The sequence below is a fragment of the Dipodomys merriami genome, unplaced genomic scaffold (assembly GCF_024711535.1).
Source record: "Dipodomys merriami isolate MVZ:Mamm:240054 unplaced genomic scaffold, mDipMer1.0.p SCAF_16, whole genome shotgun sequence".
Lineage (NCBI taxonomy): Eukaryota > Metazoa > Chordata > Mammalia > Rodentia > Heteromyidae > Dipodomys > Dipodomys merriami.
The window spans coordinates 27,303,417-27,320,528 of NW_027202937.1; the positions used below are offsets into that span (position 1 = coordinate 27,303,417).

Consider the following 17,112-nt stretch of genomic DNA (forward strand, 5'->3'; position numbering starts at 1 on the left):
AAAGAAATGCAATATAACAATCTAGCTTTAGTTTTCTACAAGTGATTAGCCAATTTTGCCAATACCATTTACTGAAGAGACTGTCTTTCTTCCATTCTACTTTTTTAGCTCCCTTATTGCAGATTAGGTGGCTATAGGTCTGTGGGTTCATTTCTGGGTTTTCAATTCTATTCCATTAGCCCTCAGGTCTGTTCTTGGTGCCAGTACCAAGCTATTTTGATGACTATGGCTTTGTAGTAAAGTGTGAAATTTTGTATTGATATTCTTCCAGCACTGTTCTTTCTGTGAAGGATCGTTTTTGCTATTTGGGGTCTTTTATTGTTCCATACGAATTTTTGGATTGCTTCTTCTATTTCAATGAAGAATGAGGTTGGAATATTGATAGGTATGGCACTGAACTTGTAGATAGCCTTGGGAAGTATTGCCATTTTCACGATGTTGATCCTTCCAATCCAGGAGCATGGGAGGTTTTGCTACTTTCTAAGTTCTGTTTTGATTTCCTTTTTCGGGTTTTTAAAGTTTTCATGATAGAGGTCCTTCACTTCTTTGGTTAAGTTAATTCCTAGGTATTTTTTGTGGGCCTATTATGAATGGATTTGCTATCCTGATTTCAGCCACACTTTTCTCAAAAATTATATTAAGTGAAGTAAGCCAGGCCCAAAGAAACATAGGTCCCATGGTTTCCTTTATTTACAATAACTAGTATATGTCTGAGACAAAGTAGAAACAGTCAGATAAGTTGATGTTAGGCAAAATGAACCCCAAGATAAGGATTCCAATGCCTTTTCTTTCTTGCGATTGTTTCTAACATATTTATAAGATGATTTCTTTGTTGCTTTATATGCAAATAAAAATATTCCACCTCATCCCAGTTAGAATGGCTATGATCAAGAAATCTAATAATGAATGCTGGAGGGGATGTGGCCAAAAGGGAACCCTACTGCATTGCTGGTGGGAGTGTAAACTTGTTCAATCATTTTGGAAAGCAGTATGGAGGTTCCTCAAAAGACTCAAAAGACTCCACATAGAGCTCCCCTATGATCCAGAAAATATCACTTTTTTGATCACATGAGCCTACCTATTGAGCTCTTGTGATGCTCTTCTAAGAATATTCTCCTTTGGTCTCACTGTGTGAATGTTGAGAGTCTTTTATAATTTATCATGTACTAGTTTTTTTTGTCTTTACCATTTCATGTGTTTACTTATAGATTCATGGGCACATTCTAGTTACAATAAATGAAGGAAATGAGGCAACCTATATTTCTTTGGATTTGGCTAACTTCTCTTAATATAATTTTTCCAAATACAGAAAAGTCTGCTTTACCAAAATATCTGTCCAAAGTAATAAACTAATTCTGTAAAGGTACAAGATAAAAATCAATACGGCATTTCTCTATACCAATAATGAGATATTAAAAGCAATCAAGAGAGCAAGTTCCTTTACAATAGAACCAAAAGTAAAATGACAAGGTGCTTAGCAATAAGTTTAGCCAAGAAGCTGAAAGATATATATATATATATATATATATATATATATATTGTAAAATATTAAACCTAGGTGAAAGATATAAAAGACTCATATGGTAGAAATTGTTGAAATGGCCATATTATGCAATACAGCTACAGATTCAATGCAATCCCTACTGAACTTTCAATGGTATTTTTCAAAGAAATAGAAAAATGAGAGTTAATATGAATCTACAAAAGACACCAATATCCAAAACATTCTTGAGCTAAAAGAACTTAGTTGGATGTGTGACATGACCTGGTTTCAAACACAGCAAAGCTCTAGCAATCAAAAAAGCAAAGTATAGATATCAAAAGGATATACCTACACATGGAATGAAATAGAGATCCCCAAAATAAATTCACATACTACTAGACCTGGAAGATGCCTTAGAAATTATTTAATTCAAGCTCTTGGATAAATCAGAGGCCATGTTCTTTCTTTTATTCGTAACCAAACAGAGGCCAGATTGAATTAGTGGCTGAGACAGGAAATAGTGTAGGCATTCTGCTTCTCTGACATTGTTCTTCCTGATGGAAAACAGAGGGCCCAGAAATCATTTTTCACAGCCAAGTCCTCCAAAAATTCTTGCTTCCCACTTGACAACATTAAAGCACAGATTCATGATTCTGAAAAGAAAAATATAATTTTTAAGTTCCATTGAAATGGATACTTTAGAATATTTTCATAGTTAGCAGTGTTAAAATGAGTCTTTTTGAAGGAGTAGAGACTGAATTCTGGGGGTAGATGGCTGTCCAGTCATATTGGCATTCTACTATTTACTAATTTTCCCCCTGAGTATATTTTTGTGTCCATTTCTGCTTCATTTACTTTGCCTGATAATTAAATGTAATTAAACATATAACTGGATCATTCCCTGTGTTAAGTTTTTAGGGGGCTATCATATCAATATACCATAAGCCAGTGATTTGAACAACAGAAACTTGCTGCCCCCTATTTTGTGAATTTACTATTCCAAGATCAAGATGTCAGCAGGGTTGGTTTCATCTCATGTCAATATGTCCCATTTTTTCTCTCCTAGTTTCTGGTAGTACGATGGAATCATTGGCTTTTCCTGGTGGTGGATACATCATTCTACATCATACAGCGATGAAATATCTCCTTACCCCAGCTCACATGTTCTGATTTCATCTCTTATTCATTGTTTTTAATTCTATTAGCATTTTTGCTCTATCTTGAACACAATGTGGGTTAACAGACCCCAGAGCCACCTACTTGTTGCTCCCTCTTCTTATTATAGTGTTTCTACAATTACATTGATGAGGCACATTCTCTCCTTCAAGTCTCTTGTCTAATGAGCCTTCTTGGAACTTTGCAGAATAAAAGTAGTAGCTCTCCATCAAAGAGCGTTCAAGGGGCCTTTTCACCCAAATCCAGTACTACTTGCAACTTGGTTTCAATTTTCTTCTCAGTACTTCATATTTATCCAGTTAGTGTTTGTCTATCTTTCTCCCCTGGAATGGAGCTGCTTTAATTCTTTGTCACCACATTTCTTTGGCACATGTATCTATTTCAATAGATAGATACATGTTGAATAGTTGAAATAATGGATGAATTTGCTTTGAAGAAATCCTTTTTAAATCAGGAGTCCTAAATAATTATAATTTGTAATTCTTAATCTCTCCCTAAATTGCCACTGCTGTGGTCAGTTTTCTGTGTGATTTCTTTTTTTCCTTCTCTTTTTTTTTCTGCTCTGGAAAAGTCATGTTCAAAGAGTGAATTGCCATTTACACAAAGGACAAGCTCCAGAGTTCAAGTATGGGACTAGAATAAGAAGCCAGGAAGTACTCACCCCTCCAAGTCTCAAAAGGCAGAAACGTCTTGAATCTCTGGACTCACTAAAAGTTACTAAACTGGAAGTTTAGGTAAAAGATACACCCTGAATCCCTCATTAAAAAATAGAACATATTTCACATATGAAAACTTCACTTAAAGGTAATTTTTTCCCTTTCCCTTATTCTAAGTTCCAGCCCAAGAAAGAGATCCAACTATCTACTTATTATCAGTTTCAGGTTTGATTTAGGCTTTCTCAAATGTCTAGAATTTTCCATCTGAGTAGTCATAACTGACTACTTTAGAATTATTATTATTTACGTCTCATCATACTACATTGTAAGTTTCATGCAGGTCAAGAACGTATTTTATTCTGTATCTCTTATGACAGCTAGCTTGCAAGATGGACTGAAAACTATTTTTATATAGTAAAGAGGACTTTGTTAAAACAGTGCAAATGATACATACTGATTTCCTTTTATCGTTGCAAAATACAACTAGGAATTGGACATTATTCCTCTAAGAGGAAGATATTAGATTAAATGCATTCATTTTTGCCATTAAATCGTTACTATGACAATAATATATAATTCATTGCATAAGGCACATCGGGTTCACTTTTCATGTCCCTTCAGTATTATTGTTCTTGCAGGTACTGATGTGGTTTCTACTTCCTTCATTTCAGACTTATCACCCATAAAAATCAAAATAATGCTCTCTTACTTGTAGGTGTGTTTAATGAGGCAATTAATTATCACAGAATGCATTGTAGCTCTTGGAGTAAAGGTTTTCTGTGCGTGCAAAGGGGTATTATGACGTGGACAGTGTTCACCTTGTGGGTGGCATGGGCGAAGAGGTATGTTGAGAGAGAGAGAGAGAGAGCGCACACCTGAATTGAGAAAGAGTTCAGATACACATAGTGGGATGTTGATAGTGAATTTTCTCTCTTAATAGTTCTGAGAAATTGCCTTTTTATTATTTGAAATACCAACTTAAAAGACCATTGCAACTGATATATCCACTTTGCACTTGGATAAAAAAACCAAGTGAATGAAATTTAAGAGCTGCCAGAGTAGGCATGATAAAAGGAACAGGAAACAAACACATAGGTTTTAGTATTGGATCCATTTCAGTCACTTAACTCTATTATTTATTTTTCTAATACATGTATTTTAATGCCTACTGTGAGCCAGGCCCTCTTCCTTCTCCTCATGAAGTTTGTATCTGCTTGCAGAAAACTAGATAAAAAGCAAATATCCCAGGAAATATATAATATGGATGATAGTAAGACTTGAGTTAATGTTATGACAAAAATCAAGCATAAGGTACAGCTGAGGGTGGAGATACTATCTCCTTTGGAATGGTTAGGAAAGACCCCTCCTCCCCAAAAGGTGACATTTGTATAGTCTTGAAGGAAGATGTGAGCCAAGTAGGTGTCTGGGAAAGATTCATGCAATACCCCTTGTGAAACTCATGTCTGAGCGTGCTCAGTATGTGATAAGTTCAAGCCTGCTGCTACCAATCCTCCCACCTAGATTTGCAGTATATTTATCTTGCTGAACATGGCTTTTGAAATAACATTAGAGTACAAAAATCTTATTCTTAATTCATGTAGTTTTCCCCTTTCAGTTGATATAAAATATGTTCACAACTAAAATTTGAAGTTGTTTATCCTGAAAGTATAGTATATACACACACACACTTACACACACACACACATACACACGCCTCCTTCCAATATTTTGCTTGTCATACTGTGATATTTTCTATCATTAAAGAAAATGAAACCAATGGATGAACTAAAAACCCCGTAGTAGTCACTGGCAGAGAGAGCAGGTTACCTTTCAGGTGAAAATTTGCCAGACAGAGAAAATACATTTTACAACATATGCATTGAAGTAGAAGTAAAAGTGCCATTCTAAATGGCATTTCAACTTTTGTTGTTGTTGTTGTTGTTGTTGTTGTGTGAGCAGGGTCTCAATATGCTCCCTAGATTGGCCTTGAACTCCTGGACTTAAGTAATCTTCTTGTCTCAGCCTCCTGAAAATCTCAGAATATGTTTGTGCCAGTCATCACACCCAGCTTGACTGATATTTCACAAATTAAAGGAAAAGTGATCTTTAGATTAGTAGCTATATTAAGTTCATTCTAACAATGAGGTAGCAGCTTCTGGGCTTTAATGGAGCAGAGTCAATGTTTTTTTCTATGTCGGAGCAACATATTTCAATTTTACTATCTGCAAAGAAAAACAATCTGGTCATGTTTGTTCCCTGCAGATCTTTGGGCATACTCATTGTTTTAAAATTTAAGTTGACTCTAATTATTTTTCCTTTGTTTTGTCATGCCAGTAACAAAAACTTTGCAGGGAATTTCAAATTTTAATTTTTTGCTTCCTGATATTTAGGTAAGAATGTTGGATATTGTGAAATTTCCCTTTCACGACTGAGGTTTCTCACCCGCCATGGATTGGGAGACGATCTTCACTAGCCATACAACGGGCAAGGGTCTCATATCTAAAATATACCTGGAACTCAAAAAATTAAATCCCCCTACAACAAATCCTCAAAGAAACAACTGCCCAATACATAAGTGGGCTAAAGACTTAAAGAGAAACTTCTCTGAAGAGGAAAGAAGGATGGCCAATAGACACATAAAGAAATGCTCAACCTCCCTAGCCATAAAAAAAAATGCAAATCAAAACAACATTGAGATACCACCTCACCCCAGTTAGAATGGCAAAATTCAAGAACTCTAATAACAACAGATGCTGGAGGGGATGTGGCCAGAAGGGAACCCTACTGCATTGTTGGTGGGAGTGTAAACTTGTTCAACCACTTTGGAAAGTAGTATGGAGGTTCCTCAAAAGACTCCACATAGAGCTCCCCTATGACCCAGCAATCCCACTTTTGGGCATTTACCCAAATGATCACAAACAAGACCACACTAAAGTTACCAGCACAACTATGTTTATTGCAGCATTATTTACCATAGCTAAGATATGGAATGCACCCGCTGACTTTAACATGAAGTGCAGTGGTAGGTAGGGGATAACACTGATGGTCATGTGATTGTAATGACTAACTGCAGTGAAGCAATGCATTCACCACCTGTAGAGTTTATCCCTCAGAGAAGTAGGTGGCTGCAGCAGGGGTGGATGGATTTTTCCCTTGACCCCTCTCCCTTCTGTCCTCACTCACATCCTCATTTCTGACTTCACTCCTAATCTCAAGTTCCTGGTACTATGCTTTCAGAGTCATAATGCATTACTAACTTCGTAAGTATTCAGTGTGAACAAGGAACTGTGGCAGAAGGTTACTACTGTTAATGTTTGCATGCATACCCACAGGCAACAATTTGGGAAATAAGGCCAAGATCTGTTTGTGACTCTTTCATGAAAAGTCCTGCCATTTTTTTCTCTCACATTTAGTCCTGTTTCTTAGAGATTTGAAATGATCATAACCAGAAGTTAAATTCTTCGTACTTTCTTGATTATTTTTAAAGAATTTGATTTGGGGAAGGGAAGGGCAATAACAAAATGGTGAGAGAAAGGACAGGATAAACCAATGCAAAAGCCATACGCACCAGACACTGTGTTGGAAATGAACTTTACAACTTAGGAGGAGGAGTTAAAGGGGAGGGGCAGTGGGAGTAAAATGAGGGAAGGATAACTGTTTGACAAAAAATGTACTCATTACCTTACTTATGTAACTGTAACTCTTCTGTACAACAACTTTACAATTAAATTAAATTTAAAAAAGAACTCTATAGTAGTGATATGAAAGGTACGTTTACACTAATAGAATTTACACTAATAGCTATGAGGTATAAAATTGTTGTTTGCCAAAATAAGAAATATTTTGTAATAAAACATCACAGAATGTGCATACAAATACATTCGCGTGTGAGTTTACTTTCTTCCAATAGCATATTTCCTGTCTCAACTATGAACAGGTAATTTTGTTCAGAAGCATAACTTTTTTGTCACTGTACCATAATTTGTTGCTTTTCTTTAAATTGGTTCAAATTGGAGTGTTTGTTTTATACTCAGAATCATTAAAGAATGAAACATCTACGTATCATCATTTTATTTACTTATTTGTAGGTAATCTTCCATTAAGTTATCTGCTCACTTATTACAAAGCCATACAAAAAATGAAGAAATGTGCAAGATTGCTGACATACATTGACTTCTTAGAAATCAAAATATCATGCAGGTACCTGTGGCCCATGCTTGCCATCCTAGCTAGATCAGATGATTGTAATTCCCAGCCCAGCAGAAATATCTAAGAGATTCCATCTCCAACTGACCAACAAAATATCTTTCTAGAGTTCAAATGGTAGAGCATTAGCCAAGCAAATGAGTAAAAGGAGTTCAGGCCCTGAATTCAAACCCTGGAATCATCACTAATAATAATAATAATAATAATAATAATAATAATAATAAGTATTATTAACAGTAACATAAAATAAATAAAAAAATCATTTGTCAAGATGAAAACTGAAAATATCAGATAGATATGTGGTTCTAAGATGCAGGATGTAAGCCAATGTTTAAATATTTACATCAGTTTTATATGTTAGTCTCTTCTAAGTGCTAGCTATGTATTTGAACCAAACATAGAAAACTAGATACATCAAGGAAGAGCTATCATTTTTGCAACATAAAAAACCAACTCTTTTTATACCTTTTATTTCTGTAGACAAAAGTTAGAATATTTTACTAGACACAATCTGTGAATCTTTGATATTTTTGTTTATACTGGAAAATATGGTAGAACAGAGATGCCACCTTCAGCATGCGTTTACATTTATTTAATGCTAGAAGAATATATTGCTCAAAATTCATGGATTGTAAATTTAATCTCTAATGGATAATAAAAGGCAATTATGTCTGCTCTCACAAATGGATCAATGCCATTTTCATGGGAGTGGGTTAGTTTTTGCAAGAGTGGATTTGTTATGAAATCAATTTCTGCCCTCTCTTCACTTTGCTTTCTTTTGCTCTTCTACCTTTTACCATGGGATGAGATCACACCTAGGCCTTCACCAGATGCTTAGTTTTTCCAATCTCCAAAACTGTGAGCTCAATATATGTCTATTCAGTTATAAATTACTCAGTCCTAAATATTGTGTTATAGCAGCAAAAAAACAGACTAAGAGAGGAAGGCATTGCTTCTCAGGACAAAAGCCAAGTCTATATGGTTTATTCATTCACTGGCACCTTGGTTTTGTTTGTTTGTTTGTTTGTTTTTACCACATGGTTTGCTCCTAAACCCATGCAATAAAAATTTCCATCACCAGACACAACTTATTTAGAGTTTTAGCTCAAATACCCAGAAGAATAACTGGATCATCCAGTATGCCCTAATTTCCTGACCCTGGTTCTTTCTTGCTGACTTGCCATACCCGGAAACTGAGTGCAAATTTCGAGTGAGAAGAGAAAAGAAATCCACCCAAAAGCTGTTAAAAAATGTATCGATGCAGTAAATCTATGTACTACTGTGTAATTATAATAACACAAACAACTCCACTATAAGGGCATTCACAACAGACCTAATTTCATGCTGAACTATTATAACGCAATTAACAGCCTCACAGTCCTGTTTTAATTAAGCTCTGTTGTGAAATATGCAGCATTCGAACCTGTTCTGGCCTGTTTCGTCTACCATTGAATTACCATCCTTAACTTGTTTTTCTGCTGAATGATGAATTTCATTTAAGGATGATTGTTCACAGGGCTGGGATTTTGTGGATTCCTCTAAGTTTTTGTGCCTGCAGATCCAGGCCAGCTTTATAGTTCCTTACTCGTGTCCTATATGTGTAGTCTCTTGATTTGCTTGTCTCAGTAGATTTATTAACTCACACTGGGCTCTCTTGGAAATGAAGAGACATGTTTGATTGGTTTAATGAAAGAGATTGTCAATGGCAGGAGAGACACTTGTGGAACTCACCTCTGATTATGTAGGACAGTGAATCTGTCTTCTCAACTCACTATCTCTTTGTAGAAAGACGGAGGAGTGAATTCCAATTTTCCATGGATATTATTTAGTTGGCTGAATACATTAATCATTACTCATTCTCTAGCAAATGCAAACCAAAAGCATGCCTAGAAAAAAACAACTTAAACAAATCATTTCCTGTTCCCTTCTTTCTCTCACCTACCCTACTCAAGAATGTCCAGGTTGCCTGGTATTTGCCTTAACAGGTCTTTCTTTCCTTCTATTGGCATTGCTTTTGTGGCCTGAAATAAAATTAAATGGGAAATATTACAAATGGACATTGAACTTGGTAATCAAATATCATAGGTCACTTTACCAAGAAGTTTTTCCCCAAACTGCTATTTCTTAGGACATAGAGTTAAAAATAAGGGGAACAGGCTTAAAGAAAATCTGTGTTTAGCTAATACATTGTTCAGGACTGAGTCATATGACCTAAGAAAAAACAAATGGTGAGTTTTCATTTCTCTCCACCTCTGTATTCTCCTCTCCTCAGTCGCTCTTCTAGTTTTATCCTTGTTTTTTTTCCCCCTCCTTCTTTAACTTGCCCTACTTTCTTAACTCTAGGGAAGATTTTAGGAAGTTTTAAAGCTCAGCATCCCCAATTGCTTGAAGCTATCTTTGGTTATAAGTTCCATGAAAAAGCAATTACCCTTAGGGTACAGTGTTTCCATAGCCAATATGAAAACTTTCAATAGATCAGCAGGTAACTGGAAATATTGTCTTCTGTTAAACTCCTGTGTCAGATCTTTAAACCATTTTAGGGAGATTTTTTTCCCTGCTCACTTGGGTGGTACCCTCTCTCTCTTTTTTTTTTCCTTTCCAGAAGGAGGTAAGGATCCACACAACAGAGTAAGTTTTCCCTGAATGCACACTTCTTAATGTTTGTGGGTGTTTGATTGCTTTCTCTTAAGACCTTCCACCTAGAATGGAGCACAGTTGCTTTAGTATTAGGACTTCAAACTCCCACCCCAAAATCTCTCCTATTTAATCTGTGCCAAACCCTGGGAATAAATACCCTTGGGTTGTTAGTAGAAGTCATAGTCACCAATAGTTTGGCCAATGAATCTATTTCTGTAGAGTTTCTACCAAAACCTGGGCTAGAGAAATCTTCCCATATGACTCTTTACTGAAGGGAAAACTCAGCGTGTAAAATCAAGTCCAGACACTTCTGCATTCTGTAGCAGCACAGTAATGTACCAACACAATAGTGTGATCATCAGTTACATGACCAAATGTTTTACCACATGGTGTTATCAAAAGTGTGTGGGCTTGAGAGTCAGACTAACCTGGGTTAAAATATCAGTAATGCCTGATTATGACTGGGGTATTGGGAGCTGATGGCTAAATCTCTCTTGCCATCTGAGCTATTAGAGAATATGTAGACATGGGATCCAAGCCAAAGGAAATAAGAAGTATCAGCCTCATTACTGATAGTGCTACTTGGAAGATGTGGCTGTAGATCAGGTGCTAAATGGGTGTGCTACTTTGTCACTCTATACTAATAGAGACAATGCAGATACTGAGACAAAATGCTACTATGAAGAGGCCTGCTGCTCCTGTAACTAGTCTATGGATGGATAGAAAATATGGGAAATTCCTTGGAACAGCCTAGAGCTCCAAAGCTCAAGAGAGAAAGAATAAGGGAAGTTCTAGTTTCTCTTGTCAATTCACAGGAAAGAGAGCAAGTAAAGCGTACTAAGAGGGACCAGGAATAGAGAATTTGGACATGGAGGAAGAGAAGTAAGTCCGAGGTTAAGCATCATGACATAACTGGGTTTAGGGACAAATTACTTAACATTTCTGGACCCCCAGTTGCTTTGCCTATAAAACAGAAACAATACTACTAATTGTATATATTTGCTTATATAAAATCACATGTAAATGGATTTGGGTGGTGGTGGTGGTGGTAGTGATATGGAAATTGTCACTTTAAGGTTCACCAAGAAATAATGCTGACTTACTTTCCAGGCTTTTCCTTACCCCCTGGCTTTCCCTTGCAGAGACATCAGTCAATGTCAGTCAAAGATGAGTTGGGGCAGAAAGCAATCTATTCCTCTACTTCCTAAAGTTCAGGGTGTTAGAAAAGAAGAAAGTAAGGAAGAATTATTTTTAATATACTCTACATAGTTTATTGGCTCAATTTTCAGGCCACTTGCTTTTGGAAAGGCATTAGCTTCGAAAGCAAGAAATTTTGTTTTCCAATCTTGCCCACCTCCATGTTCCTTTAAATGTGCACCTAATATCAGGGCTGTGTTTGATGTTGCATTACAAAGAGACCTATATAAAACCTGGCTTGGAGCTGTGTACAGGATATGGAGTTGCTAGGCTCAGTTTAGATATTGTCTCCAGGACCTGGAGTCTCAAGAGGCCTGATTTAACCCAGAAGTGTATGGTCTCACCAAATGTAGTGACCAGGTTACCATGTCAATTCTAAAACAATCATACTCTATACGGGATGCTATTACAGTTGCTAGCACAGTTTTAGCATAGCTTTCTGAATTTCTTCCTTAGACACGTCTATAATGCTGGTTTGATTCTAGCCTTCCTGATCTCACAATGCTCACAAAAGTTTCATTTCATCCAGGTGTGGGTGGCTTGCACCTATAATCTTACATACTCAGGAGACTGAGATGTAAGGATCGCAGTTCAAATCCAGCCCAAACAGGAAAGTCCATGAGAATTTTATCTCCAACTAACCACCAAAAAACTGGAAGTAGAGCTGCGGTTCACGGGGTAGAGTGCAAAACTTGAGCACAAATGCACAGGGACAGAGCGCAAGCCCTAAACTCAAATCCCAGAACTGGCATACACATTCACACACCACCCCTTCCTCCACATAAGCTTCATTCAGTGGCATCATTGGCCTCCATAGTCTTAGTTTGTTGCCACCTCTAAGATTCCTTCTTCATTTGATATCATCTATCGAATTAGCAACATGAATGATTTTTCCCTACCTCACATAGAGAAAGCAGTGTTTCAGTCAGAAATTGAATTATCACCATCCAAATGCAAGATTCAACATCCAGTTTAGATTAGATGGTCTCCAATCTCTCTTCCTTCTGGTGGACCCTTCATTTTTATTATTTTAAAACAAGCCAGACTAAATGTTACCTCTGCTCCTGAACTTCTACAAGGTTACTGTGTTTATGAATTACATACACCATGTCTGCATAGCTTCTGGTCTTGAGAATATCAGCTTTGTTCTTCAAAACCCACAAGACCGGACAAGGACCAATTGCTGAGCTGTGAACCCACCGTGCACTTGAATATATCTAAGTCTTTCCCTGTAGTACTCCTCTTTCATACTCACCTGTAAGATTTTTCATCCACAGAAATCCCACCCTATTTGTTGTTGATAATCCATGTGCGATAATTGCATGTATTTATGGGGTACAGTGTGAGGAGTTGATACATGTATACATTGTGCAATGTCAAATCATTGTAAATTCAATATATCTGTCATCTCCTAAATTCATCATTTTTGAGCACCCCTCAGAATCTTTTCTGTTTTTATTTTTAGATATTCAGCACAAAATAGTCATAGTCAGACTACCCTCCAATATACTATAATATGACAGCTTCTGGCCATATTTTTTTCCTCACCACGAGTACCTATTATTCTACTCTCTCCTTTTATGAAGTTAGCTTTTGTTGGATTCTGCTTATGTGTTAAGCCACACAGTATTTGTCTTCTCTCTGCCTGACATATTTCACGTGATGTCTTCTAAGTTTATCCATGTTGCTGCAAATATCAGGACTTTATCCTTGTTATGGCTTAATAATATTCCATGGTTTATATATACCACCTTCTTTATCCATTTGCCCACTCATGGGCACTCGCAAATTGCTTATCTTGCTGTTTTTCTTTCTTTCTTTTAAAAAAATCTTTTCTTAAAATTTTATCAAATTCATAGCCATATCCAACTTTCAGTACAATCAATGAATAAGCATAATTTGGGCATGGATATTTATTAACCTTTTTGTTTAGTGAGTAGCATATAAGTGAAATATAAACCTGAAGGTAGGGTCAGGACTTCATTCATTATTTTCTGGAACAAGTGAAATTAGACAAAAATTATTTTCTGGACTTATTAGAATGTAAGGTTCCCACCATTCACCAAATTCTCAGGTGACAGAACTTGATGGCAACACATATTTCTATTCAGTTCTCTCCCTCCATATCAGAGGATTTCAGGATACAAAAAAAAAAAAACATTCATAGGAGAAAATGGGATTAAGTGAGTCTACGAATGTGCTTGCGTGGTCCATGTCTTGTCATGTCCTGTCACGCAAGTATCTTGTAGTGCCTTGCTAGGTACCTGCCTTGTCTAAGGTCTGCTTAATTTCCTCTTCTATGGCAGGAAGGTGCCAGTGGACTTTGAGCTCCTATATCTAGGTTCCTTTGACATGCTTGTCAGACTCAATCTTATTGGAAGCTAAATGAAGGCAAGTGTCTGACCATGAGTTCCTGCTAGGTTATAGTGTAAAGAGCATACATATACTGTCTCACAATCTTACTTTTTAAATGGATTTACTGTTAACCTCTGTTTTAAATCATAGGATGTCTTTGCCTTTTCTATCCCTCAAGCCATTTCAAAGAGCTTACAACTTTTTTTTTCTCTATCTGACCAATTATTGATTGAACCTTGTTGGTTTCAAAGACAAAGTCCCTAGCTCAATTCAAGAGCATTTATCTTATAGGATTGACTTAAATAGTACTTGATCAGAAGTTTCTTCACACTAAATCTTTTTGTATTTGTGAGAATTTAAAGTATTTTTAAATCTGGTTGAGACCAATATTTTTAAATCTGGAAGGCTTGTTCGATACCAACTTTCTGGAAAAATGGACACCACTTCTCTGTCTCAGAATGAGCCAATGAGGAAAAAAATGTATGGAAAACTTCATTTCCAAAGCTCAAGCATGTGAATATGTAAGATGGAAATTTTAGGACCCTTTTATATAGCTCAAAACAATGGGTAAAGACAGGTATCTGAAGGTCATAATTTTTATCAGTTGCGAACGAATTTTAGAGTGGCATTGTCTAACTCTCATTGCTGATATTTTAAACAAGCAATAGAAATGTGCCTTTTCAACTCATTCATATTTCAATTAACATTAATGAAGGTCCCACAGGGTACATTGTATTAGGTGATGAGATGGATACCTATGAAACTCTATTAAAAATAAAGTCCATTAAGTCCAAAAGTGAGGATCATCACCAAGAAAAACCAGGAAAGTAGGCAAAAACTCTGCTGTGTGTGGATAAATGTACTTTTCATGAACCTTGTCCACTGGTCATAGATGCCAGAAACTTAGCTCTTGACATAGCATAACTAAGTAAAAAAGCAAAGCTTTATTTTGAGTGAGAAAGCAAAAAAAAAAAAAAAAGAAAAAAGAAAGAAAGAAAAAGAAAAAAGAAAGAAAGGAAAAAAGGAAGAAAAAAAGAAAAACATAAAACCATCTGTAAGCTTTTTTTTTTTTTTATTCAATACTGTCATTGTCACAGTCTGCTTGATCTCCCTATTTTGGGTTAATATGGGAGTCAATTACAGCTTCGTCTGTGTAGAATTAACTTTACAGAGTACACACACGGGATTTGTCTATCTTCACTCTTTAGATATATGCCATAAAAATATGCATGGAAGGGAAGCAAAGCACTGCAGATGGCAGAGACTTTCAGATTTATTGTAAAATCATTTAACATCGGTTACGCTCTTGCCAGAAGTTAATTAATTTTTTCCCTATTCTTTTCTGGGGCTGGGGGCCTGTGGAGGGGGGGGGCCCTCTGGTCTCACTAGGTGGCAGTGTGTGATTACCTGTCGAGAGACCATACCATCGAGTCCAGTGTGTCTAGTTGTGACCTCCAACATCAGAACAAGATTCCTGTGTCTGCACTGCGTCCAGGAAGTCTGACTTCTCATAGAGCTATATATACACATTGTATCGCAGTGAGTTCTAAGATCTCTATTGCCATTTTCTCAGACTCATGGATGGGGCTATCATTGAGGTATGTATCTATGAACTTTATTGTTATATAAATGTTGTGTGTAGTGTACTATATTTGTCCATATATGCATGTATCTGTCTATACTTGATTTCAAAGACCTCAGAGCTACTTGGTGCACATAATAAAATTTGTATTTCTAGAATTACAGTAGGCTTGAAGGTGTATTTTAGTTTTTTGCCTAAGCAAACAAATATACTGCATAGAAAAAAAGTTTTCTGTTCCTAACTATGTTGGTTGAAGAGAGGCAAGGAACAGACAAAATATTACAAGTGAGGATTTTTGCCTATGACAACTTTTACTCAGGTGACTTATGAATAGCAGCAGGTTGATGGGAAAAGATTCTAAGGGAGGATGGATTCTGTTGGTGAGAGCTCCATCCTTTGCTTAAATGAAGCAGGTGAGTTCCGCATTTACTTTTTAAAAAGAAACTTCAACCAAACATAATGCTAAATGGTGATGTGGGAAGACCTTTCACTTTTGATGTACTAATAACGTGTATTTGGTTTTCCTTCACTGTTCATTTAGAAATAGTTAAAAAAATACTAAATGAATTTGTAGAGGCATTTCATTTTCCTCATAAAAAGAAATCATTAAAAATCCAGAAAAGTACCCTTCAGAGTACTTTAAAAAAGTAGCTTTTGGCAAAGATCTGTAAAGGCAGATTTTTTTCCCTTAAAAAGTTAATCTTCAGGGGTGCTGATTTTGAAGGTTTTAAATAAATGTTTCATCATATTCTTAGAATCTAAACTCATTACATGTTGAAATCGGAGGCTCTGAGTGTTGAAATCAGAGGTGTGGTTGAACCATGAAATATGGAGTGGAGTTTATTTGGTGACAATGAATTCAGAGGAGATGGAAGCTTAGGCTATTTCACGGAGAGTATTTAATAATGGCATGATATTAGTTGGTTTGTTTCTGTTCAGAACAATTTCCCTATGAACGTTAGCTGTTATTGGAGTGCAGACGAGGAAGGTATATCCTCATTCTATTCAATAGACCCTTGAAGAAATTTGTGATGGCTTAGCGGCCAGGCTTACTGGCAGGGTGTATCACCTTCTGTCTCTACAGGCCAAACACAATTTGAACAACTGGAAAATCCTATAAGCATTTACTAAGAAAAGCATGAATGGGCCAGAAACTATTTCCCATCAGCTCTCCTTTGTTTCACCTCTACCAAGACACCAAGTAAGCTAAAGGAAAACTCTATATATTGCAACAAGCAGCAGACAAAGGAGATTTTGAATTCTTTGGGGCTTTGGGTAGTGGGTTGTTCTTGACACTTAGGCCTATGATCCTTTGCAGACTATGGTAATATTTGCTTTGAAAGTTTTTATTTGTGGAATGAACTGCTGGGGCTTGACTATTTTTGCACAAACATGTTTAAATGTGCCTGTACCCAGGGCACTGTAATAATATGAAACTTGGAGATACCAACATTATCTTTCTGCTGCACAATGTCACGTGCTTCCTACACCCTTAGGGACTCAGGTGAAAGCCCAGCTGGGTAGTGGCGTGGGCCCATGAGCATGGCATGAACCAAAACCAGGCTCCTTCCATCCATTCCGTCCTTCCTTAGCTCTATAACCTTGGCATAGTCATTTCTCACCACTAAGCCTATTTTCTTGTCTGTAAAACTGGGTTATGAATACTTATGCTACCTGGCTCACAGGGATTTGGGACACATTAATAAGATAACATCTGTAATGTATTGTTAGCTCTTTTTTAAGGTATGATGAAGATTACAAATTATTGTGGATCACACTCAATTCAATTCACTCAACATGGAAACCTTTTTCAAGGACTA

The 17,112-nt window shown here is 36.5% G+C and overlaps 1 pseudogene; it reads left to right on the forward strand.

Moving 5' to 3' along the window:
- The window catches only part of LOC138827711 (uncharacterized), a 276,436-nt pseudogene that overhangs the window by 246,576 nt on the left and 12,748 nt on the right, over positions 1-17,112 (forward strand).